At 34.9% G+C, this 26,828-nt stretch overlaps 1 pseudogene; it reads left to right on the plus strand.

Moving 5' to 3' along the window:
- Positions 1-24,929: 24,929 nt before the first annotated feature.
- Positions 24,930-25,097, plus strand: LOC145284206 (U2 spliceosomal RNA; annotated as a pseudogene).
- The last annotated feature ends 1,731 nt before the right edge of the window (positions 25,098-26,828 follow it).

Here is a 26,828-nt window from a genome sequence, read left to right on the forward strand (position 1 = left end):
TTCGTTATTTAAATGGACAAAGAAATAGAAACCACGCGATTTTCTGTTCTCTATTCAGCTGATAAATTGTTATAACTGCAACCTCAATATGTGTCGTTTTTTTATTTTTTAGAAAATGAAGAGTATTGGTTTCTTTCTATAAAAAAGCCACTGGATTTCGTTTCGTTTTTGTGTCTTTTATAGTGGAATTTAATGCATCTCGGCCTAAAAGCTTTAATGTTTTATTTTTATCATGACTTTTGAGATCCTGTTTTCATGGGCGCCCTGCTCATTCCGATATGAATGGAAAACGATTAAGAGACATTGATAAAAATGAAAATAATGGAAGGAAAAGAAACGGCGCGTGTTTCATTTGTATACATAGTTATCTACGAGATCTGGAAGAAGCACACTCAATCTATTTCGTTTCAACCTTCATCTTAAAATCAATAGAAGAACAATGATGACACTTATTTATTATAATTTTTAATATTTCTTTTTATTTAGCTTTAATTTAGTAATAACTATCGCGTAGTTAATAATATAAGAGACGAAGTCACACACACACACACACCCACACACACAGACACACACACACACACACATATATATATATATATATATATATATATATATATATATATATACTAGCAACCTGCCGGCGTTATCCAGTCTTTAGATACGCTTAGATATGGTATTTTAATCTGTGCAGATTACGTATTTATTATTAGAGTGCCAATTATGTACTGATTATTATATTGTACTTAATGCATTGGGTTTCACCAGTAAGACGAACGCAAAACTTTTGGCCTGCAACTATACAATATAAAGAGATAAAAGAATGTGGATTTACTCGACTTTTCCTGCCAAGATCAACTGTTTTCTCTTCAATTTTAAACATTTAGCAGTAATTTTCTTTTCCGGATAGAAATTAAAACGAATGCGTGATAAAGTCCAAATACCCTCAATACCAGATTTCAATTCTGAAGGGAAAGTCGAGACGAAACGTTGTGTTCCTTTTTATTTCTCTATTTTATCGGAATACTATTTCTATTATTTTCTTAATATATATATATATATATATATATATATATATATATATATATATATATATATATTACATTTTTATCTCAAACAAGCACACTGCCACTTTGATGTAAGGGGCTACTATCAAGGACATAAGTTGCAGAGATACGATTAGGGAGTTTAGCAGCAAGATGAGATGTATGTTCACATTACTCCTGAACTTTTGTATGTTACTACAGTTGAGGAAGTAGGGACCTGGAAGGGAATTCCAAAATCTAGCAGTTCTGGGGAACAACCTATTAGAGTAGAGGACTTTCTTAAATCTAGAGATCTCTACTGTATAGGAGTGAGATTTTGCTTATTGTCGGGCTTGTCGGGGGTAAAAGCACTTTTAGTTTATTGGAGCACCCAAGATTAATTACTTGCAAAACACGATGAGGAATGCAACATTTCTTCGATGGAACAGCGGGTGAAGCTTACATGAAAGTTCAGGACCTATTAGTAGACTCTTTTTTGAACCTTGTTCAAGAGTGAGAGATAGTAGGAGATGTACCAGCCCAAATATGGCAAATCTACATAAGCGAATGGTGACCTTGTATAGATACAGGATACTTTCAGGCGTAAGTACCTTTCTAGCACGTTAGAGAAAGCTCACCTTATTCGCAGCAGCCTTGGCAATGCTCTCAATATATCTGTTCCAAATCATGTAACGTTTGAACGTTAAGCCAAGGAGTTTGAACGAAGTACTTTCAGAGAATTTATCTTCAGACTTAGCTTTTAGTTGTTTAGAATATTTTAATTATTAAAGTAATTAAGCTTAGTCTTAGCAGCATGTGACGTGACTCTCCGTTTTGATCCCATTCCACTACAGATTGGAGGTCGTCTAGAGTTTCTGCCATTTCCTTATGTTGATTTATTTTCCCCTCGTGCCTGCCATAGAGCGTGATGTCGTCAGCACATATACAGGAATAAGAAAGGTTCAAGGATCGACCCCTGAAGTACACAATCATTTATATCATATTGTTTAGACCTACAGCTATCAAGGACTAACTGAATTCCTCTCCTATTTAAGAAATATATAATTATGTCAAGTATTAATCTAGTCATCATAAGATGACAATCGGGTCATAGCCTGTCAAAAGCTTTATATCTGTCTATCTATCTATCTATCTATCTATCTCTCTCTTTCTCTCTCTTTATATATATATATATATATATATATATATATATATATAGGACTACTATCCTTTCATTCACTGCCTTATCCTATGCATGATGCATACGCTCAGAGATTACAGCAAGATCATCTGCACTAGAACGGGCTTTGCTACATCCATATTTAGTACTTTAACGGTGACTGCTCTGACGAACTGCAGGCACTTGCGTCCCTTCGACGTAAATACCCCCGACAAACCCGACAGGCAGCTAAATCCCAGCCCTTCACAGTAGAGATCCCTAGATGCAAGAGATCCTTCTACTTCAGTAGTTTCTTCCCCAGAACAGCTAGATTTTGGAATTCCCTTTCGGGTCCCTGCTTCCCCTGACGGTACTGACATGCAGAAGTTCAAGTGCAACGTGAAACGACATCTTGCTGCCCAACTTCCTACACAGTACCTCTGATGGTTATGTCCCTGATAGTAGTCCCTTACAACAAAGTGGTAATGTGCCTTATTTGGGGTGAAAATGTAATAAAAAATGTTGATGGTCGGACAGAAGTTTAGCAACTGTAAGAGTTTGATTAATAATAGACTCAAATATTTTGGCGAAAAGATAGAGGAGGCTAATTAGGCAAGTGTTTATTTTTTCGACGGAATTCTAGTAAACTGGTACCACAGAAGCAGTCTTCCTGTAGTCAGGAAATCAAGATTTTTAAAGACACTTGTTGAATGAAACTAGAGCAACCTCAGTGGAGCATTTTTTAATAGTACATCCGTCATTTTTAATAGTACAGCCGTCATTTTTAATAGTACACCCGTGATAAGATAAGGTTCACAAGCTTTTGAGGTGTATAGGTTTTTATGATTGGATATACTTGAGAATGGATGCTTTATCGATGGGACAGAAGCTGAAGTTTAGATGACAGTTCGGGACCTATCAGATTGGCAACTCTATTTTAAACCCTGTCTAGGAGTGAAAGACTAGTGGCCGATGCACCAGCTTAAATATGACAACAATACTCCATACATGGATGAATGGTGGCCTTATTGAGGTATAAGATACTTTCGGCGTTAATAGCTTTCTAGCACGGGAGAAAGAACCCACCTTCTTCGCAGAGATACTGGCAATGTTCTCAATGTAATTGCTCCGACTCATGTTTCCTGTAAACGTTAGACCGAGGAGTTTAAAAGATGTACTTTCAAATAAAGAGTCATTGGCCATTGCTATTGGTGGTGGGAAGGTTTCTTGTAATTATTGAAGGACACAAGTTTATTCTTGGCTGCATTGAATGTGGCCATCCATTTTTTCAATAAAGGCTCATATCATCAGAGGAAACGAAATGCGGTTAGCAAAATGTCCAGCCGTGAACATGTTACATGAAAAATGGCTGTCCCCTTTACATGTAAGTTAAAAATAAAAGAGTACTAGTTAAATGAAAATGATACCAGAAAAAAACAAGATTGAACCCTGTAGATAAGTTTATACAATAGGTTTAAATGGAATTTCTAATTTAATTGTGTATTCTGTTAAAATATTTAATAAATACAAATTTGGCTGGAAGCTATTCACATTCTTAGAAAGAATGCATGATAAAAATATGGGTCACAGAATTAAACAAGTAGGTTAAATTCCTTTGTAAAACAACAAACAGAATGGGAAATTTCCTGGTCGTCAGAAATGGTTTCAAAACGTGCAAATCGCGCATGTTGGAAACACGTGAGTTGTGGTCACGTTGACCAGACATACGTGTGACGTCAGGGCAGAAATGATTTCTGAATATAGGAGTGTTCGAAGTTAGATGGGGAGAAGAGGGAAGAGAGAGGAGAATCAGATCAGTCAGTCAGTCGGGGAGCAGAGAGACAGAGCTGACATCGAACCTTGGAAGCGAGGTTAGAATAAGAATCATGTAAGACTTGAATTTCTGGATGCAAAGCCATTGGCCGGTCATATGGAATAATAAACGAACATCCTCATCTTTTTGTATCTGCGTCTTCGTGCTGTTATTCAGCAGGAAAGGCATTGTCCATTCATGCATAAGAACTTTGTGAAAATCATCATCACCAAAACATAAGTAAAGTGAAATTGTATTAATATGAACTTTGTGTTTATAAAAATGTACAACTGTCAACGTGAATGTCAAACGCACTATCCTTCAGTCTATCTATCAAGATATCAAAAATTCTCTTCTAGTTGAATGACAGGCTTGGTGCTCCTGTAGAAATCTATACCCTGTCTTTCTCGTTATGTATAATAACTGCCTTTCTCTTTATATGTTCCCTGTCTCTATATCTGACCAATGTCTCCATCTGCCAACAATACCTAGCATCCAGCAACATGATCAGCTACATGAACACACTAAGACTCTTCCTAATACGAACAGTCAACACCAAAGAATAACACATACGTAATCTTAATACCACCAATTACATAACAAATAGACGCTTATTTTGCTTTTCAGCACACATATTGAAAATAGTTTTTTAAGTGGCGAATGATAATTATATAGAAATAATTATAGGAAAAGGGAATTTGATAAAACCTGGGTAGTCCATTTTCATTTAAAGGCTTTCCCCACCCACTATCAACAAGAAAGCTGACCAACACTTCAACGGGATTCTTACCAGAAGCAAGTCGTCCAACGCCTCGTTCTGAATATCATCTCCCGGATTATTCTGCTACCCATACCATTGATTTCGAGGTCCATTGCATACATAATTCAATGCACGAATTCTATTACCCACGGGTATATATATATATATATATATATATATATATATATATATATATATATATATATATATATATATATATATAATGAAATGGTATATCCATTCATCATCAACGCATCAACGAATACGGCTACCCCGTATACCATTCGGAAAATCAATAAGAAACAACCACGCTTTTGGGATTACTGCCTTCTCACCTGGACCAATATTCTACCTACCTAGAGTTATATCCCCGGAGGACATTGCACTCCTTCCCATAATAGATTACCCGGATTAAATCAAATTCCCTTTTCCTATAATTATTTCCATATAATTATCATTCACCACTGAAAAAACTATTTTCAATATTTGTGCTGAAAAGCAAAATAAGTGCCTATCCACAGCTGAACATTTTGCTAACCGCATTTCATTTCCTCTGATGATATCAACCTTTATTTAAAATCCATGGATTAAGGAAATATACATTATTCCTTCTATATATATACCTTTTGCCAAAAAATAAATTCTTAATTCGAATATATGTGTCTATATGTTGTTTTTTCATAATTTGAATATAACAACTCCACATATATACACACACACACGCACACACACAAACACCCGCGGACAAACACACACACACACACCCACACACACACACGCACATATAAATATATATCAAGCTAATAGTCCCAGTTTCTGTATTAATTGAAATATAATATTATACTATTTTACTACAGGCCAACACATGACGACCTGCTATTTTTAAATGTTTTATATTATCTTCTGTATATATTATTTTGTATTCCTGCAAGTCATCAATTGAAAACGAATAAAGAAAAGTTATAAGCTTTTATACTTTTCGGATTTTTTCATACATTTCCATATATATATATATATATATATATATATATATATATATATATATATATATATAGAGATATATAGATATATAGATATACTAGCAAGAGTACCTGCCGTTGACTGTGTTCAAAAACAGCCTACAGAAAATGGACTGTGATTGATGAAAGTATGAAAGGTTATGAAAAGGAGGGGGTTGTAAAGAGATAGGGGTTGATACTAAAAAATTTTACCTCAAGCAAAATATGATGAAAGTAAAGATAATTTTCGAGAAAATATATTTTTTATATCAACTTTGTTTCCATTCGTAGCCAAGAGTGACCAACAAAATGATGTTTCCTTAGAAAGAGAAAATATTATATATATATATATAATAATAATATAAATATACTAGAAATAACTGTTACCATAGTCAATAAAAGTTACTTTTATGGTAGAAAAGTTCATTGGTGTGTATTTTTAAGTAGTTTGTAAAAATGTTGTTTTTTTTATTCACGAAGCAGTTTAAAAAAAAAATCAAAATGGCAGGGACTTTAAAATGGAGAGCGCCGTTTTCAGTTTGAAGGAGAGGCACCTGAGCATTCTTTGTTAACAATTTAAGAGAGTTCCGTCAACGTAAGGCATATTTATAAAAATATTTTAATGTTTTCCGTTATTTTGTGCTTGAGGAATATTTGATTATAGCATGTGTAGTTTATACAAACATTCATTTAAGCAGTTATCGCCTCAAATTTCGTTTTAATTTCAGTTCGCTGAAATTATTTAAAGTAAAGAGCATTAGAAACTATTTTAAAAACATGAACTGCACTTTTTTTGACTATGGTAACATTTATTTCTTGTATATTTATTTTTTCGGATAGTCGTTTGTTGGTTTTTCTGCTAAACACTCTTACTAAATAATATCGACGAAATATCGAAAAACAAAGAAGATAGAACAGTTTGGAAAAATAATGAACCTTTACTTACTTTGGTAAAATAATCCGAAACAGCAAAATGGGATATTAAAAAAGTAAACACGTAATTACTTTAGTTTTTGAAAGCAAAGTATCGATGTAAATATGAATAAGAAGAAAATGGCGTCCTTAACAAGCAGAACAGCTTTGTTTCAGTTGTACAGTATTGCACGGTGTAGTATTACGCCGTCGGATTCAGAAGTGTATTATTGTAATGTAAAGCACACGCAGAAAGGGTTGCAATCAACTGAATTTCTTTCTAGTACACTGACAAAAAAAGCTCAAACAGATATATAAATAAAAATAAAAAGATTATGTAAATGTTTTAAAAACACACGTAAGAACGTGAGCAGGATTTTCCTTCTTTTGACACGATAACAAGTAGCGTTCTTATTTTTTATTATTTATCTATTTTCGAAAGAGTGCCCCGTGCAAGTGGGGAAGGAAAAACAGAGTTATGCAAAATTTGTGCCGAGAAGTGTCTAAAGTTCCGACTTTTTTTTTTTGGCTTTCACTTTAGTAAGAACGTGAATTTATGAGTTGAATTTATTCGACACAATATGATTCAACTCCAAAAAATGAATAAAATCTAACGTGAATTAAGATTAAAGTTAAGGTCTTATTGTGGATCCTCATTTCTATTTAAAAAACCTTGTTAAACTTTCTGACATATTTACATTCTATGGAGGTCAGGCGCGAACGAACACCCAATAATTTTATCATACCATATTTCTTCAAACTGAAACAAAATTATCAAAGTATACTTACACTAAACAATATGAAAAGTCTTTTTTAAAGTTTGTGCCACATTTCTGTGGAGGTCAGGCGCGAACGCAGACCTCACAATTAAATTATATAACCCCTATTTAAGTTGGAACATACTTATCAAATTATTCTTATGTACACTAACCAACAATCACGAGGTTCTTTGCTCAGCAACCAAGAAGGCTAACTTGCTTGCCAGTCGGTTTGCCTCAAACTCCACACTGGACCCTCTAAACCACCCCCTACCTCAATTTCCTATTTGGACAGAAGCCACGCTAGACGATCTGGAAATCACCCCTGCTCAGGTGCATGCTATCATAAAAAACCTTGACACTTCTAAAGCATGCGGACCCGACCTCATCCCAGCTGTGCTATTAAAAAAGTGCTCAGCCGAAGTAGCTCCAGTTCTCTCCAAACTCTACAACAAATGCCTTAATGAATTTTGCTTTCCGACCTGTTGGAAAACTGCTTCTGTGGTACCAGTATTCAAGAATTCTGGCGAAAGAACTGACCCATTAAATTATCGCCCTATTAGCCTCCTCCCACTTTCTGCCAAAATATTTGAGACCTTAATTAACCATACTCTAGTCCAGCACGTTACAGATGCTAAACTTCTGACCGACCATCAATATGGATTTAGACAAGCCCGTTCCACGGCAGACATCCTCACTGTAATCTCTGAACGCATATACCATTCACTGGACAAAGCGGGAGAGGGCAGAGCGGTAGCTCTAGATATATCTAAGGCTTTTGACAGGGTATGGCATGAGGGTCTCCTCAGGAAGATTAGATCTTACGGTATCACTGGTAGAATACTTAACATAATTAAATCCTTCTTAGATAAGAGAAAAATCCAGGTTGTCCTTTACGGTCGTACATCTAAACAATATGATATAAATGCGGGAGTGCCCCAGGGATCTATCCTTGGTCCTCTGCTGTTCCTGATATTCATAAATGCCCTCCCCGACAAAATTGCCTCTGAAATGGGCATATATGCTGATGACACCACACTCTATAGCAGGCACGACAGGAAAACAAATGAACATATATCTAAAGTAATGGCAGAAACACTAGAGGATGACCTCCAATCAGTAGTGGAATGGGGACAAAAATGGATGGTAACGTTCAATGCCACCAAGACAAAACTGGTTTCATTCAATAATTACAAGAACCTTCTCTACCACCTATAGCAATGGCCAACAACTCTTTATCTGAGAGTACGTCTTTCAAGCTCCTTGGCCTAACGTTCACAGGAAACATGAGTTGGAACAATTACATCGAGGGCATTGCCAGGGCCGCTGCGAGGAAGGTGGGCTCTGTCTACCGTGCTAGAAAACTTCTAACACCCGAAAGTATCCTGAACCTCTATAAGGCCACTATTCGCCCATGTATGGAGTATTGCTGTCATATTTGGGCCGGTGCATCGGCTACTAGTCGAATGGAAACAATGCTAAGAGAGTCGCAAATCTGATAGGCCCTAAACTGGCATCTAAACTTCAGCCTCTGTCCCATCGTCGAAACGTTGCATCCCTCTGCCTGTTCTACAAGTATTATAATGGTGAATGCTCTGAAGAACTGCAAGCACTTGTGCCCCCACGACGTGAACACCCTCGACAGACCCGACAAGCTACAAAATCCCACCCCCACACTGTAGAGATCCCTAGATGTAAAAGATCTTTCTACTCCAGTAGTTTCTTCCCCAGAACTGCTAAACTTTGGAATTCCATCCCAGGTCACTGCTTCCCCAACTGTACTGACATGCATAAGTTCAAGTGCAACGTGAACCAACATCTCGCTGTCCTAATCCCTACATAGTACCCCAGTAGATATTTCCCCTGATAGTAGCCCACTATATTAAAGTGCCAATGTGCCTTGTTTGGGGTGAAAATGTAAAAAAAAAAAAAAAAAAAAAACATCTATATATAACACCTTGTAAACGTTATTTTTCATTTTTTATTTGCATACTTTGAGGGCCAGGCGCGAATGCAGACCCCACAATTTTTATGAACCACCGTTGTGCCAGATCAAACATACCCATTCCTGATCCTCGATACATCTATCATCATATGTAATCAGTTTTTTTTAATAGTCAACCATATAGGACCCTATTCGTGACCAGACACACACATACGTTCAGCTTTATGTGATAGATATATAGTCTTATTTGTAGTATTCCGAATTTTACTGGGTTTATATAATTCAGTAATCGTTCATATATCAATACATTTTCAGCCAAAAAGAGCTGACTTATACTGTAAGCTTCAAAATTATCATATTTTTTAATTGAGCATTCATATATTGTTTTAACAAAAACCAAGACATCAAAGAATGTGTTTATAGCAACCAATCGTGTGCTTCATCGTTATTTAGACTTGTTTTATGACTATTCGGACAAATTCAAACATTATGTCGTTTGAAAATCATCACAAGAACAGCCTTGAATAAAAAAACACTTTAACAATAAACCATTATGGAAACCATTTTCCTTTTAAGGAGAAGAAAACAAGCGAAAATATTTTACCTATATCTCATCCTTGCAAAGTATTTGTTAAATTTTGATGTATTTACCAATTTTCGTGTCTCCATTTTAAAAAATTCAAACAATTCATACAATGTTACCACTAATTACCTATGTCAATTTAATATGTTTTTTAACACTATTCATCGATTTCTTAGATTATATTTCTTTATTTCTTTATTCAATTTAAATTATTTTTTCTAATCGGGACTAATAAACTAAGTTATATTGTTGAAATTCTCTGTTAGTTTCGTATCTGGAATTTGCTGTGTTTATCTACAAATATATTGGCTAACCTATTTATGTGATTTAAGAAAAGTTTTTGTTTAAAACTTATTCAATAAGGAAAGAAAATTTAACATTACTTTATACTTAGTTCATTTTCAATCTTAATTTAAAATCAAGTTTAATTTAAATGTTTTTTTCGTTACTTCTAATAATAAATCTATTCTTTAGCTCCATGTGCATTTTTCTCCAATGAGAGTGGGGTTTCTCCTTGGTTTTAGGAATTTAATCGTTCAGAACAAGAGTAATTTTTAATAAGCTAGGAGGTTTCAAGTTTTACAGTATCAATTAATCCTCATTCTTTAATTATTAATATTGTTTTTTTTATTCATATTTCTAATTTTTGTTAAGCTATTTTAATTGGTATAGAAAGCGTATCAACTATTTTACCATCAATATGACTAACATTGTTTTCTAAGCTTTGAACAATATTGCTAATCTATGTTAATTCTTTTATATAAATCTAAACTTCTTATCTAATAATCCATTGTCTTTATTTCTAAAATGTGTTTCTAGTGTAGAGTATTAGATTTCAGATTTGCTTGCTAAATTTGAATCATCCATCACAGCTAATTTACATCATTATTAGCTATTTAACTCTATATTAACTCTGGCCTTACACTCGAGAACCTTTATTTTTCCCAGAATGATTTTTCTCTCAGCTACATTTAAGACGTGATAGCAAAACCCTATTGTTATGAAGACATCCCTGTATAGCATCCATCCTTTTATTTAATATTTTCTCTTTAGAATTCCCCATGGGCTTCCAGTAAACACAGATTGCACCTTTTGGATTTCCCAAGTCTATACTTACTACCCTTATCTACTATTGACCATTTCAATTCAAAATCTTTTTTGTTTCTATGAAATTCCCTTGCTCAATACCCTAATGCGTTTGTTTTTCTCTTTTTATTTCTAATGTTGATTCTTGTACCATGTCCCATTCTATCATTAACAACTTCTCTATTAGTTTCAATCTCCGGTTTATTTTTGAAGGATAAAATATGGTTTCTGTATCTTTCCTTAAAAACGCACACCGTTGCTCCAAGATATACCTTCTTAATATTATCGACCTTAATCTCACATTTATACACTATGAGGTCAAGCATTTGCGAACCAACAGACAATTGCCATACATTCGTCAGTTATATTTCTCTCTAAAACACGTTCATCCGATACTGACTTATTATTATACCTTATTTTGCTTATTTTCCTATTATTAGAGCTTCTTGTAGTGTTGGCTAAGTTAGCGGAGGTGAAGAAAGATAGTTTCACTCAGTTCCTATTAATTATTTTGATTAATCTATTCGCAGGTGGGAAATTTTTATCAATCATTCTGTAAAATTCCTTAGATATATTGTTTTGGATATGCTCGCTAAACAACAGATTTATTCATATATATATATATATATATATATATATATATATATATATATATATATATATATATATATATATCTTTACATAAGCAGTAGTTTGTTGCTACACAGTCATGAGCATGTTTCGGTCTACTAGTATTTACTAACTAGAGACCTCATCAGCCAACAACCCTTTTTTTTCTAAATGATGAGCGAAAATCTATCCTCAGCAAAAGAAGTTTTTTTTTTATCATGCGTGTGAAGAACAGAGTTGAATTGGGTGCGAATTTATTAGTTTATTCATTCTCGTATCTGTTTATTTACTTATTTATAGGTTACTTTATTCATTTTCGTGTTGGTGTTAGGGGTTAGAGTTTGTGGTTTGAGGGGATTTGGTTCTAAAACTAGGGTTATACAAATGTTATCTTTAACAAGCGAGAGGCTGCTTGCTGGTCCATGTCTGACACCTTCAAGGGTTAATGTGTCATAAAATTCTCTTTTTAAAAAAGTTTATTCCAATTTAATAGGCTTATATCTGAGAAGAGGTTAGGAATTTTCCCGGCTCTGTTGAATGTTGTCTGGGCTTCCAGTGAACGGTTGAATACATACGAAATAATCACGTTGACACACCGGCTCCCGTCAGATCGCAAAAGTCAAGTAACGATGAGCCCGGCCAGTACCAGATGGATGATCATTTGGGACTTCCAGGTGATGTATGTGCTCTCCCTTTATCTTAGCATTGTTTCCATTCGACTTCTCCTTGCCACTGGACTCGAGCGATGCCGATTCTTTCGAGACTGAACAGAGGCATCGATAAGTTAGAATGTGTGTGCCAGGACACTTTTCAACTTATATGCTCAAATAATTTTTAATCTACAGTCTTGGAATTTAGTATATAGCGTATCTAGACGTGTGAAAAACTTTTTAATCGGTTTGTCTCGTCTGGAAAAGAAAGGGCTGATAAAGTGTAAAATCGAACCATGGATGTCGTTGAAGTCTTATCTGTTTTTAACTGTTTTACGACTGTGCGTGCGTGGTCATTTAATATGACATCTTCCTTATGTTAAGTATAAATTGTTTGAAAACCACTTTTATAGATCATATCAAGATGATCAAATGGTTATCGTAATTGGCCCACCGTCTTTAAATTTTGGTGTCGATCTTAGCGTGTGTGTGTTTTTTTTTACTAGCAAGAAGTTAACTGTTTAGAAAAAAGAAAACAAAAAAAGAAACATAATACTCGCATGCAAAGATTTCAGGTTCTTTCCGTTTCCTTACTTAATTTGATAAAGCGATTTTCGTTAGGTTTTATACAAGGCAACGCCGTAGTTATTTACTAGTATTCTATAAAAGTGAGAATGTGTGTGTTAGAACACTATTCAACCTATATACTACAACAAATGCTTAATCTACAAACTTGTAATTTAATACATAGGTTAATCAGACACGTGGAAAACATTTTCATCGATTTTCATACGGATAAAGCATCTTCTAAAGGGTCAAAATTGAAATGTCTAATAATTAATAGTTTACATTATTGATCCCTTATGTTAAGTATACTTTGGTATAAAAAGGCTTAAAAAAGCGTGTCACCCTAGTCGAGTAGTAATCGTATTTGAATCTCTCTTTTTAGGTTTTGGTTTCAATTTCAGCTCGAGTGTGTCTTTTTTTTTACTTACAAGACGTACACTATTTAGAAAAAAAAAATACTCGGATGCACATGCCTCAAATTCTTTCGTTTTTTTTTCTTTTTTGCTACATTTTTTGAAGGAATTTAACGTTACGTTTAATACCTTCGGATTTCTATTTAAAATAAAGAATAATTCAGCACCAAGTTTAATATACTATTTATGCATATTTTACGACGGGGCAACGTTGTGGGACCGTCAGTCTTATATTCTGTAAAGGTGAGAATGTTTGTGAGGAAAATTCTCAGCCTATATACTCAACTAGCTTTTAATCTACAGCCTTGAAATTCGATGTATAGGATATTCAGACACGTGAAAAACTTTTAAATCCATATATATATATATATATATATATATTTATATTGAGTGGAAATGGTAATTAATAAAAACTGAAAAAAGTGTTCAATACTTTTGTAGAGCAAATATGCGTTTTATTTTTTATTACCGTATCTTTCTGTTAAGTTACATTATTGTTTCAGCTACCCGGCCGTATTTTTCTGGCCGTCTGTAGCTTCCTCAGACTTCCGAGGAAGCTACAGACGGCCAAAAACGGCCGGGTAGCTGAAACAATGATGTAACTTAACAGAAAGATACGGTAATAAAAATAAAACGCATATATATATATATATATATATATATATATATATATATATATATATATATATATATATATATCCAGAAACGGGGCAAAATTGAAAAATTCGTACGCGGGAGGCGACTGGATTTTTATCTCTTTTCAAATGTTTCACGACTGCTCATTCGCGATCGATAAATATGGCAGCTTATTTATGTCAAATATTAATTGGTTTGAAAAGACGCTTAGAAATTCATGTTAAGTTGACATAATAATTATCGCACTTTATTCACTGTATCTTGTTTTTGGTTTCGATCTCAGCTCGAGTATTTTTTTAGATTAAACCTCTGGCCGGCGTTGGGTGGGATTGAAACAGCTATCTTCAGACCTGTAACCGAAGAGATTCGACGTCTGTATCCACTGCGCTACGGGTCCAGAGGGGCGATAAAGGTTGGCTTATTTTGTCCAGACCTGGTGAGACAACAGAAACTATGGATGCCAGTAATTGCTGAGAATGCAGTTAGGATATTTGGAGTTCCTACCTCGTCGCGTTTACCCCCTGACGAAGGCCAGATGAATTATAGTCCGAAACAACAAAAAAGAAAGATGAAGATAATAGTCCGCAATAATACATTAAGAAGTGAACTGTTTAGAAGCAAACATAATACTTGAATGCAAATATCTCAATTTTTTCTGTTATTTTTTAAAAGTAATATTTAAAAGGGTTGAACGTTACGTTTGATACCTACGGTATTTCTGTGTATAAATCAATAAGAACTTTGCAATATTAAAAATTTAATACTTATGCAGATTTTACGATCGAGCAACGCCGAGCTGTCTGCTAGAATATATATATATATATATATATATATATATATATATATATATATATTGCCTAAAAAATAGGAGGTAACTTAAATATGATGTGGGAATAATATAAACGATATAAGATAACCTATTATGAACAGAAATGTACGATATCAAATATTACGTTAGCAAAGGGAATAATAATAATAATAATAATAATAATAATAATAATAATAATATATAAACCGAATAGAAGGATCCTTTACTTTTCTTATATATATATATATATATATATATACATATATATATATATATATATATATATGTATATATATATTTATATATATATATATATATATATATATATAATCAGAGATAAAACTATTGAATACGCGGTCAATATTTTCATAAGCTAATAAATAAAAAATAAAAAATAAACTAAGTATAGTCTATCCCACTGAATATGTGTGGCGGGCTAATCACGGTTCTGTTTTGTTGTCCTGAGATGAGAAAGCTGATTTATTCCTTGTGTTTTGGGGACGAAACTTTTAATTCCGCCAATTCATTAATTCCATAAACTAATGTCATTACAACTTGCTTTGAATTTTCGATTATTATTGCCCTTTCATGATTGCTTTTCACGACGGTGTGGTTACTTATGTTGTCTTTTTTATTTTGTCTTATAACACTAGATCACACACACACACATACACACGCATATATATATATATATATATATATATATATATATATATATATATATATATATATACATTATTATGGCTTTTTATATTCGAAAACATCTCTCTGTAGCTAACAATATGTTCAAATATACAAATCTATTTCCAAGATTTCACCATAAATAAGACATCTATTTTGAAGTAATACATACAGAACACATCGCTCTAGATAGAATAACACATTACTGATGAACTGATTACTATAAATGCAGCTATATTAAATAAGTAGTAATTATCCTTCTTTGCAAATGAAAATAGAATAAAAACACTGACAAAAAGTACACTGTGATCAAACAAAGACTGCTTCTTTATTTTCTCTGAGAGATAGAATACCCCATCATTTTGTCAAGCCTCCTCATTTCCAAAATGTAATACAGTAGTTTTTATTCATTAAATCCCATGTAGCAAAGAGGTAAAGTGAAACTATTTTATATAATATTTAATAATGTTTTACGTAAAATTTAGGATTCCACTTATGGTTTTTGTATTAGTTAAAGCATACTTTTTTTATTCCACGCAGGAAATGCTGGTACATCTATTAAAGTAATTTAAATATTCTCGCTCTCATATATATTAAAAAGCAAATTTCAACCTTTACTTATTCAATTAAATATATATTTGCTATAACAGTTTTATTCGCATGTTTTAATAGTACTTGAATATTCTAACAGTCAAAATACGTATTCCATGTGTAAATAATCGAAAATTCATGTACTTTAATTAAAGTATTTAATCTATTATTTCACTTAATTTTATTATATAAATTTCTATGTAGATATTTTTCTTTCTATCCACCATACACAAGTTCGTCCATGTATTTATGAAAAACATATATACCTTAAGCAATGATTAATATAGTTCAATAATAATAATAATAATAATAATAATGATAATAATAATAATAATAATATTAATCCAATACTAATTTACCGACGGCTATGAATGTAACGATAGGGGAAGTATGCGCTCTCCTGAGTGCTACTACTATTATAATGGTTATTTTGACGTGTTTATTCGTTTCTTAAATGCACCACACTCAAGTAACTCAAATAAATAATATTACAGTATATCTTCGTATGAAAAGGTTTACGCTACATTCGAAAGAACATGTATTTATCCTTCTTTGCCATTTTCTTAGTCACGTAGTTTCTTTCATAAGAGGATTTCCACATACGTTTTTATGTGAAACACTATTCATTCAAACGCTAAATATACATATGTATGTATATATATATGTATATATATATACATATACATATGTATGTATATATATATGTATATATATATACATATATATATGTATATATATACATATACACTCGTATATATATATATATGTAGTAATTTATAAAACGATAAACAACCACAGAATTCGCACATAAGCCTGAGGAGTCCTAGAGTGTATGAAACGCGGAATATTCAGTGTAGCTTAATCGCCATATATATTTTACAAATTACTAAATAGCTCTATCTACTATTGAGCACTTTTGAAGTAAATACTTAAAGTTTACGCATAAACCTATACTTTCGTATATTAATTTATGCGAGTAAATTAAGTATGTATATTATATATATATATATATATATATATGTATATGTATATATATATATATATATGTGTGTGTGTGTGTGTGTTTTAACTCCCAAGGAACACATAAATTTTGAGAGAAAACAGCAGATAAAATATATTTCTGGTTCATAAATATCTATATTAAAATAAGTGATTCTACGTAAAGTAATTTCTTATTTTAGAACACAGCATCCTTTTTAGGTTGCTTGTATGTTTACATCTTGGCTATCATGCTTATAGCATTTAGTCGAAGTGAAGCTTATTTAATCAACGGAATTCAACAGCTTTACTTATGTATGCAATTAATTGACGTAATACGAATGTGACCTTTTATTACATTGGCAATTTCGCAGTTAACTGAAATTACTGCTTCAAGAGCTAAAAGCGTCCTATCACTTAAAAATGATTGTGTTCTAGCATATCTATCCTGGTCGACGCCGGTCTATGTAAACTATTCTTGTACGAATTTATAGAAAGATTAAATGTGTTCTCATATATATATATATATATATATATATATATATATATATATATATATATATATATATATATATATATATATCCAGATTCAGCTAAAAATAGAAGATCATGCAGCGCCGAGCGATACAAGCGAGATAGTATTGTACCATAGTGTCATTGAGAACTATCCTGAAGGAGCGGATTGCCTGACAACAGCTTTTAAGGCATACCAGGTACATTAGTTGAGTGCTATTTGAGATTTTGAGAAGAAACCATTATTTGCCTCGCTCAGGCGATGGAACACGCTCCCAAATCGAAAATAAATAATTCGATTGGAAAGCCATTTCATTCGAAATGATCCTAATTTAGAATCATCTGGAGATTTCAAGGCGTGGATACGGGAAATGTAGTTAATAGAAAAAAAGAAAGAAATATGAATTGTTTACAAGGAATCTGTTCTCCCGTTCGTCAATTACATCTTTCCTTTATTTTTACATTTAGTGTTCATGTTTTGCCGTGTGTTTTTATATATTTTTTGTATTTATAATTTTTGTTCTTTTTGGCTTAATTTGAGATTTCCTTTGTTTTTTTCTGAATCTTTAATTTTTTTCCTCTCTTTCAGTTCTTTCCTTTCTTACTTCTTTATATTTAATTTATTTTTCGCTATTGTTTGCACGTTTTATATTATTTCATTGTAATCTCCGTGTTTTTCTTTCATTTTTTCTCGTTTTCTGCATCCGTTTCTCATTAGTCTATTCTCCTTTTTCTTTCCTTCTAAATATTTTTATCGATTTCATTGTTTCTAACTTACTTTCTTACATCATTTAATCTTTATTTAGATTTTTTCAAATTTCCTTTATTTCATGTGTTTTTCATTTAATCTATATTTGATTCTTCATTCTGTTTCTACATGTTTGCTTCTTTCTTTCTTTATTTACATATTAGTTATTTCTTTCTTAGCAGTTGCTACATTCACATTTTTCTGAAATAAATATTCATAATCATCCTTCTTCATTAATTCTTAATTTCGCTTGCATAGAGTTAACACAAGAAAATGTCCGATTATAAAAACAAACAGCAACAATAATATAAATAATAACAATAATGATAACAACAAAAACAACAATAATAAGACTAGTAACGACAATAATAATAATAATAATAATAATAATAATAAGAAGAAGAAGAAGAAGAAGAAGAAGATGATGACGACGACAATTGCGGAAAATAATAATACGTCCAAGGAAACCAAGAAAACCAAAATCGAATAACGTACAGTAATTTACGCCCACCACCATCCACAGAAATTGTACCTTGGTACCGGATAGGGCCACAGAGTCGTAAAGGACCCGGAAGCAAGAAGAGTACTAAGAATATATTCAATGGAAATAGTGCGGAGGGTATTGGGGCCCTGGAAAGGATTTTTGCCACCAACAACCTCAGGAATAGAAATAGCCATTGTCAGTAAAAAATCAAACGTAAATAGTAGCTGCGATATTGCGTAGGCATTTGTAATAGCAATCAAGAAGGTTGAAGAACACTGGGAATGTAAATAAACTTGCTGTCACTTACATTCCAGGGCACACCAGTGAATGCCAGTGAATGACTGCTGCTTGTGTTTTGCATGCTGACTCAAAGTGAGTGAACAACAATAACAACAACAACAACAATAACAGCAACAATAACGATAATAATTACAACAATAAAAATAAGAACAATAAAAAGAAGGAAACAGATCGGAAAGAAGACAAAAAATGTAGACAATGAAGAAGATAAGAAAAAGACGAAGAATAAGTAACAGAAGAAAAGAAGATGATTAATAATGTGAAAGAATGGGAGAGGAAGAAAAAAGGATGAGGATACGAAGAAAAAAGAGAATAAGAACGAGAAACAAAAAGTAAAAGAACAATGAGAGGAAGAGTAAAAAGAAGGAGAATAAGGAAAGGAAAAGAAGAAAAAATCCCATAATGATAATGATGATCATGATGATCAGTATAAAGATGCTGCTGCTGATAATAAACACAGCGAAACACTTCCTAAGCTGCAATTTACGTCTCCCTGGTATATTGTAATTTATTTAAGAGCTCATGAAAAAGGAAAGCATCCCTGTTATATGTGAATGGTGTGCAGTTGTTTTTCTCATTTGTCCAGCAAAATATGAGAGAACAGAAAAAGTGGAAAAGAACGTTAATTCATTTTGAATGGGCAAATGCGCACCGAAGAAGGGAGAAAGGCGCGCTAAATGAGTCCGCTTAATCGGAACACTTGGCGCTTTTTTCGACACTCAAGATTTTATTATCTTGTCGCATTAAGGTGATTCATTTGGCAAATTGTTTTACATGACAATCCGCTCCCATTCTTCACTATTTGTATGATTACTTGAACCTTCTTGATCTTTCATAAACTGTTACATATTATCTCTCTCCTTCTACTCTATTTCTCTCTCCATAGCCTCCCCTCTTTTCATTACTTTGTTCCGCTCTTTCGTTTTAGTCGCGTATAAGCGACTCTATAAAGCACTCCGTCGGTCGGTTTGTCTTCCCGTAAGACTTTTGTGCTTGCCATTTTTTGGTAAATATCAAAGGTCTGTTATTAATAGATGCTGTTCTTAGTTTTTAAAGCTTTTCTCGGCCATTTGGCCAAGATCACTTTAGTCACAAAGACCCTGAACCCTTCCCCTCCCCAATTTCTTTTAGGGCCTTGTGCCTAATTTTGTTGTTTGAAAATCTTTTTTTTTTTTTACTTAATTGTATTTATAAAATTTTAAAAGCAATAAAATATATAAACAAGATCAAAGTGTAGTATCTGCTGGAACAGATACTGCAAGCACAGACTAGCTATGACTAGCAAAGACCATATGTGGGGGTAACCCCACATATTTGAACTTGGTCAATGTAGGGATCACCCTACAGACAACAGTTACTATCCAGCTCCCATTTCCAACCTCTCGGGAGCTGGATCCCCCTTTCCCTCCCCCTCCCTCTCTCTCCACATTAAAAATCGGCCTTGTGCCTAATTTGCTCAGTGGGGCAGCAAATAAACCAATACTGCAAGCAAAGACCCTATGTGGGGGCGACCCACAGATAAGACCTTGGTCAATGTAGGGGCAACCCTTCATACCAATTGTCACTATCCAGCTTCCCTACTCCCCGGGGAGTTGGTCCCCATTTCCCCTTCACTCCTCACATTAAAAATCGGCCCCGTGCCTTATTTGCTCGGTGGAGGAGCAAATAAATACCCCTTTCTTAGCCTTTTGGTCAAGATCAAAGTGCAGTATCTATTCCGGCAGATACTACAAGTAAAGACCATATTTTTTTTATTTTTATTTTATTCAATTTTCACCCCAAACAAGGCACAGTGCCACTTTGAAGCAGGGGGCTACTATTAGGGAATTAATTAGCGGGGTCATTATGAAGGGAGAAGAGTAGAAAGATGTTTGTTAACATTACACTTGAACTTCTGCATATCATTGCAGTTGGGAAAGCAGAATCCCGGAAGGGAGTTCCAAAGACCCGCAGTTCTGGGGAAGAAACTATTGGAGTAAAAGGCTTTCTTGCACCTAGGGATCTCCACTGTAAAGGGATGAGACTTAGTAGCTTGTCGGGTTTGTCGGGGGTAGTTACGTCGGGGAGGTACAAGTGTTTGTAGTTCGTCAGAGCATTCACCATTAAAGTATTTGTAGAACAGGCAGAGGGATGCAACATCTCGCCGATGGGACAGAGGTTGAAGCCCAGATTACAGTTCAGGACCTATCAGGTTTGCGACTCTTTTTTGAACCCTGTCTAGGAGCGAGAGACAAGCAGCAGATGCACCAGCCCAGATGTGACAACAGTACTCCATACATGGGCGAATGATTGCCTTATAGAGGTATAGGATACTGGCAGGCGTAAGTAGTTTTCTAGCACGGTAGAGGGAGCCAACCTTCCTTGCAGCAGCCTTGGCAATGCTCTCAATGTATCTATTCCAGTTCATATTCCCTGTAAACGTTAGGCCGAGGAGTTTAAAAGAAGTACTTTCAGGCAATGTGTTCTTGGCCATTGCTATTGGTGGTAGAGAAGGTTTCTTGTAGTTATTGAAGGAAACAAGCTTAGTCTTAGCAGCATTGAATGAGACCAACCATTTTTGTCCCCATTCCACTACGGATTGGAGGTCATCCTCTAGTGTTTCTGCCATTTTCTTGGATATGTGTTCATTTGTTTTCCCCTCATATCTGTTATAGAGAGTGGTGTCATCGGCAAATATACCCATCTCCGAAACAATATTATCAGGGAGGTCGTTTATGAATATCAGGAACAATAGAGGTCCAAGGATAGACCCCTGAGGCACTCCCGCATTTATGTCATATTGTTTGGATGTACGTCCGTCGAGGACAACTTTGATTTTTCTATTACTTAAGAAGGATTTAATTACGTTATGAATTCTTCCAGTGATTCCATATGATCTAATTTTCCTTAGAAGACCATCGTGCCATACCCTGTCAAAAGCCTTAGATATATCAAGGGCCACCGCTCTACCCTCCCCTGTTTTATCCAATGAACGGTATATACGTTCAGAAACTACAGTTAAGATATCTGCTGTTGAACGGGCTTGCCTGAATCCATATTGTTTGTCAGTCAAGAGTTTAGCAGCTGTTAGGTGCTGGACTAGGGCTTTATTAACTAAGGACTCAAATATTTTGGCGAAAAGCGGGAGGAGGCTAATGGGGCGATAATTTAGTGGGTCAGTTTTTTCACCAGAATTCTTGAAGACTGGTACCACAGTGGCGGTTTTCCAGCAGTCGGGAAAACAAGATTCGTTAAGGCATTTATTGTAAAGTTTTGACAGAACTGGAGCAACCTCGCCAGAGCATTTTTTTAATAGCACAGCCGGGATGAGATCTGGTCCACATGTTTTAGAGGTGTCTAGGTTTTTTATAATAGCATGTACCTGAGAAGGGGTGATTTTCAAGTCGTCAAGTGTGGCGTCTGTTCGCAGAGGAAAATCAGGGAGTGAGCGGTGTACCGAGTTCAGTGTGGAGTTTGAGGCAAACCGACTGGCAAGCAGATTAGCCTTGTCAGTTGCCGTGCAAGCAACCTCATGATTGTTTGTTAGTGGGGGAATAATTGACTGTCCATTATTAACTACGCTGTTGTAGATTTTCCAAAAATCCCGGGTTCCTAATTTCTGTGCTTCGATGCGCTTTCTGGTGGTTTCAGAGTAATTTGACTTAGCTGTGTCTATCACTCTCTTACAATTATTTCTAGCTTCTATAAACTTCTGTTTATTTGAGCTGGACTTATGTCGGTTGAATCTGCGGAACGCATGCTGCCTTTGACAAATGGCAGCTGCACAAGCAGAAGTAAACCATTGGGGGGAGTGGGGCTTGCTATAGTATTTCCGTGCGGGAACATGTGCTTCAATAGCAGTTTTGAACCATTCAGTTGTCTCATTTGCACACTGTTCCGCTGGAAGAGTAAAGATATTTTGCCATGGGGCATCTCTGATGAGCTCCCTGATGGCTTCCCAATCAGCCTTTTTGTAATACCTCGTTGTTTTGATTAGTGGGTCTTCAGTTTTAGGGCGAGAATTTAGGCTGATTTCTACCATTATCACAGCGTGATCAGCATTCCCGAGTGGGCTATGGGCATTTGTTGTACAGTCATTGGGAACTGTTGTCAGAAAGAGATCTAGAAGTGAGGCATGTTGATCGTGCTGGTCTGGGAAACGTGTCGGAAATGTAACCATCTGAGATAGGGAATGAGATATAGAGAAGCTATATGTGGCGCTACCAGCTACGTCTGTGTGATTTGAGAATCCTAGCCAGTTACTGTGGTGGACATTGAAGTCACCAAATACATGTATTTGTGCGCTAGTATCGAGGGAGAGTGCTATATCTATGCTGTCTGAGACTTTGTTTATTAGGGTACAGTCTTGGTTTGAGGGAGAGCGGTAGAGAAAATATAAGTAGCTAATATTGTGTTGCATATTTAGTCTGAAGCACATAAAGGCCTGGCCCTCTGATTCTAGTTTTATTTCTCTAGTTAGGGGGAGGGTGTTTCGAATATAGACTCCAAGTCCATGCATATGTCTGTCCGAGTCCTTACGGTAGAGTGGGAGATAACCAGGCATGTTAAAGTGGTTAGAGGGTATGGAGGAGTGAAGGTTAGTTTCACTTAATGCTAAGATATCCGGGGTGTTTACAAGGAGAAATGACTCAACATCATCTAAGTTAGTTCTAAGCCCGCGGATATTAGTAAATGCAAGCCTCAAGGGAGGAGGCAGGTTGGTTTTCTTTGAGTTTGGTCCTGGTTTAAACGTAACTTTTGCTTGAGCTGTCATTTCATTTTATTTTATTTAAAAGTTTCAGTTAGGGTGGATGAGTGAGGGGGTGCTGGACAAGTAGTTGTGCAGAATACCAGACATGCAATACAAGTAGACCATCAGCTGTCCTCACCCACAGGATTGTGGCCTCAGGAAAGTCCACCGGGGATGAGTGCAGGGTCCCTTTCCATGCGCGACATGGCACTACAAACATCCCGATATTTTACAACTGTTGATCGAGCAGCCGCTCTCAGCGCTACCAAAGAGTTAGGGCTCCTGTACTATCAGTCGGAAACAGCAGCCAGGAACTGTCAATCCGGTACCCTCAATCCATTAGGCAAAGCCAGCCCAGTCCAACTGCACTGACATATATGGCACTGAAACACCCCACTGTGTCCAGTTAAGGGGGATGGGATGTGGCAGGAGTGGGGAAAAACGGCATTCATTACCCTAGTCAGGAAACAAGGTCAACCACTGGGTGATTCAAGCGAGTCCCTGTGATAGTACCTCTACGCCTGGCCAATAGGCAAAGAAGGAGTATGAAAGCCGAGCGATAGACAGAGTCTATCTCCTCCTTAAGCAGTTTAGGTTTGCCAACCGGTGATTTGTTTGAGTCACCAGCTCTAGGAAGGTTGTCGTCCAGGACTGAAGAGACCTCCCTCCCCTAGGTTTAGTTTCAGAGTTTTCCTTCTCCTAGACGGATGGCCTGGGAAGACCTACGGGTCCATCAGCTCCGAGGGGGTTCGCCCCGCGCCTGGGTCCTTATCCAGGTATTTCTGCGACCCCGCATGGGTAGTTAATATTTATTGGTTATTTAGGTTAATATCTCCTGGAAAAATCGGGCATTTAGGTTAGCTTCTACAGAAGATTTTCACTCCTCAAGTGTGGTTTAAAAAGGGCATTATTATGCTGTCCATTTTCATTTATACTGAGAGAGGGTATACGTAAAATTCATGCAGTGGAAGCAGTTAAATTTGCTACAGCAGTGGAAGCAGTTAAATTTGCTATATGTGGGGGCCACCCCACATGTAAGAACTTGGTCAATGTAGGGGTAACCCTTCATACCAATTGTCAATATCCAGCTCCGCTACTCCCCGGGGAGTTGGCCCCAATTTCTCCTTCACACCTCACTTAAAAATCGGCCTTGTGCCTAATTTGCTCGGTGGGGGAGCAAATAAATACCTTTTTCTTTGCCTTTTGGCCAAGATCAAAGTGTAGTATCTGTTCTTACTACATGCTGTACTTATTGTGATATAAAGTGGGGGATCACTTTTCTGTATTAATTTAATGTAAAATGATCACCCACTTTACAACCAGTCAATTTCAAAGTTATTCAAGTCATTCTCCAGATCATTCAAGTTGTGAAGTTTTGAAGGATTCCCGTTATTTTTTAAGCATTCAAGTCATTCTTAAGGTCATTCAATTCATCTTTAAGTTCATTAAAGTCATTCTAAGTCATTTACTTTTTATTTATTTAAGTCATTTCAGCCCATTTTTCAGTTATTTTAGTTTATCTTTTAGAACTTCATGTCAATCCTACATTCACGCATTCATTCATTACATGAGAGCACGCGACTAATGGCTATCGTCCTTGTTTCTCTCTACATTTATACGAACAAAATGCCTTTTTACATCTTAGGAGACAATGAATACCCTCTAGTTAAATTGAAGAAAAAATTGCGCATTACTGAGAGCATCTCTGATGAATGGGGGTTGCTTCAGTTTGGTGGTATATAAAAATACAATTAGAAAAATACAGAAATAAATAAAGACAATTTCTTTTTCATTTTGAAAAGTTTCTTCTGCCAGATAAGACAAGCAAATATTCAGAATATACCCCCAATATATATATATATATATATATATATATATATATATATATATATATATATATATACATATATATATATCGATCCCTTCGTTCCGTTTCAAGAGACAATGTACACAGATAAACGGGTCCCGCAATCCCATCACACCTTTCCCGAATCGGCACTGCTTGCGTCCCCTGGCTGATATTGGCTAATGACTTACTCAAAACAATGCCGAGATAAGCAGAGAGGGAATAACCATGCTAAACTTTGCTTATCGTCGGTGATCTGATAAGAAACAATGTGTCAACGTGACTAACTGGGTTCATACATACATATATATATATATATATATTTATATATATATATATTTATATATATATATATATATATATGCATGTGTGTTCATGTGTTTCTTTGTATATCCTATATGCATCGTGTGCATATTGATGTATTTTAAGTACATATGCGTTTATAAATACACTGTATATGTATATATATATATATATATATATATATATGTGACTACTTCATTTACTCACATAGATTAACATACAAAAGTATTAATTCATGCGTAAATTTTAAGTATTTACTTTAACAGTGCTCAATACGTTGGTAGAGGTAGGTAGTAACTTATAAAATATATATGCCAATTAAGCTACACAGATATTATGCGTCTCATCCACGCTAGGATTCATCAGGCTTATGTATAAGCCTGATTAATCCTAGTGTGGATGAAACGCGGAATATTCTGTGTAGCTTAATTACCATATATATTTTATAACTTACTATATATATATATATATATATATATATATATATATATAATAAGAAATATATAGACAACATTGCAAGTGTATATGAATGTATATGCATCGAGATATGGTTTTAAATATATCTACATATTTGAACATATTCCGTTTAATTTTCTTAATTTTATGTTATTTATATTTTATATTATTTCCATTTTATGTTATGAGAGCATACACACTATTTCGGAGCCAAACCCCTGACATTGTTTATGCTATCGGACCCAGGTCAGAGATGTGAGGCTATCTATTATATAAATCTCCCCTGTCTGCTGAAATGTATGTATGTATGTCCAAATATTGCGACACGGGCGAGGGATTTTCACAAGATCGATATTTCTACAAGTATCAGTCGCTTTTTTCGTCGATATTTTCGAAAGTCACCCTTATTTATCCATTAACTAGCCTTAATTCAAACCTTCGCCAGTTCCGGTTTGGCGATAGAAGCAAAAACGTTACTTT

The sequence above is a fragment of the Euprymna scolopes genome, chromosome 8 (assembly GCF_053919585.1).
Source record: "Euprymna scolopes isolate OS-2025 chromosome 8, ASM5391958v1, whole genome shotgun sequence".
Lineage (NCBI taxonomy): Eukaryota > Metazoa > Mollusca > Cephalopoda > Sepiida > Sepiolidae > Euprymna > Euprymna scolopes.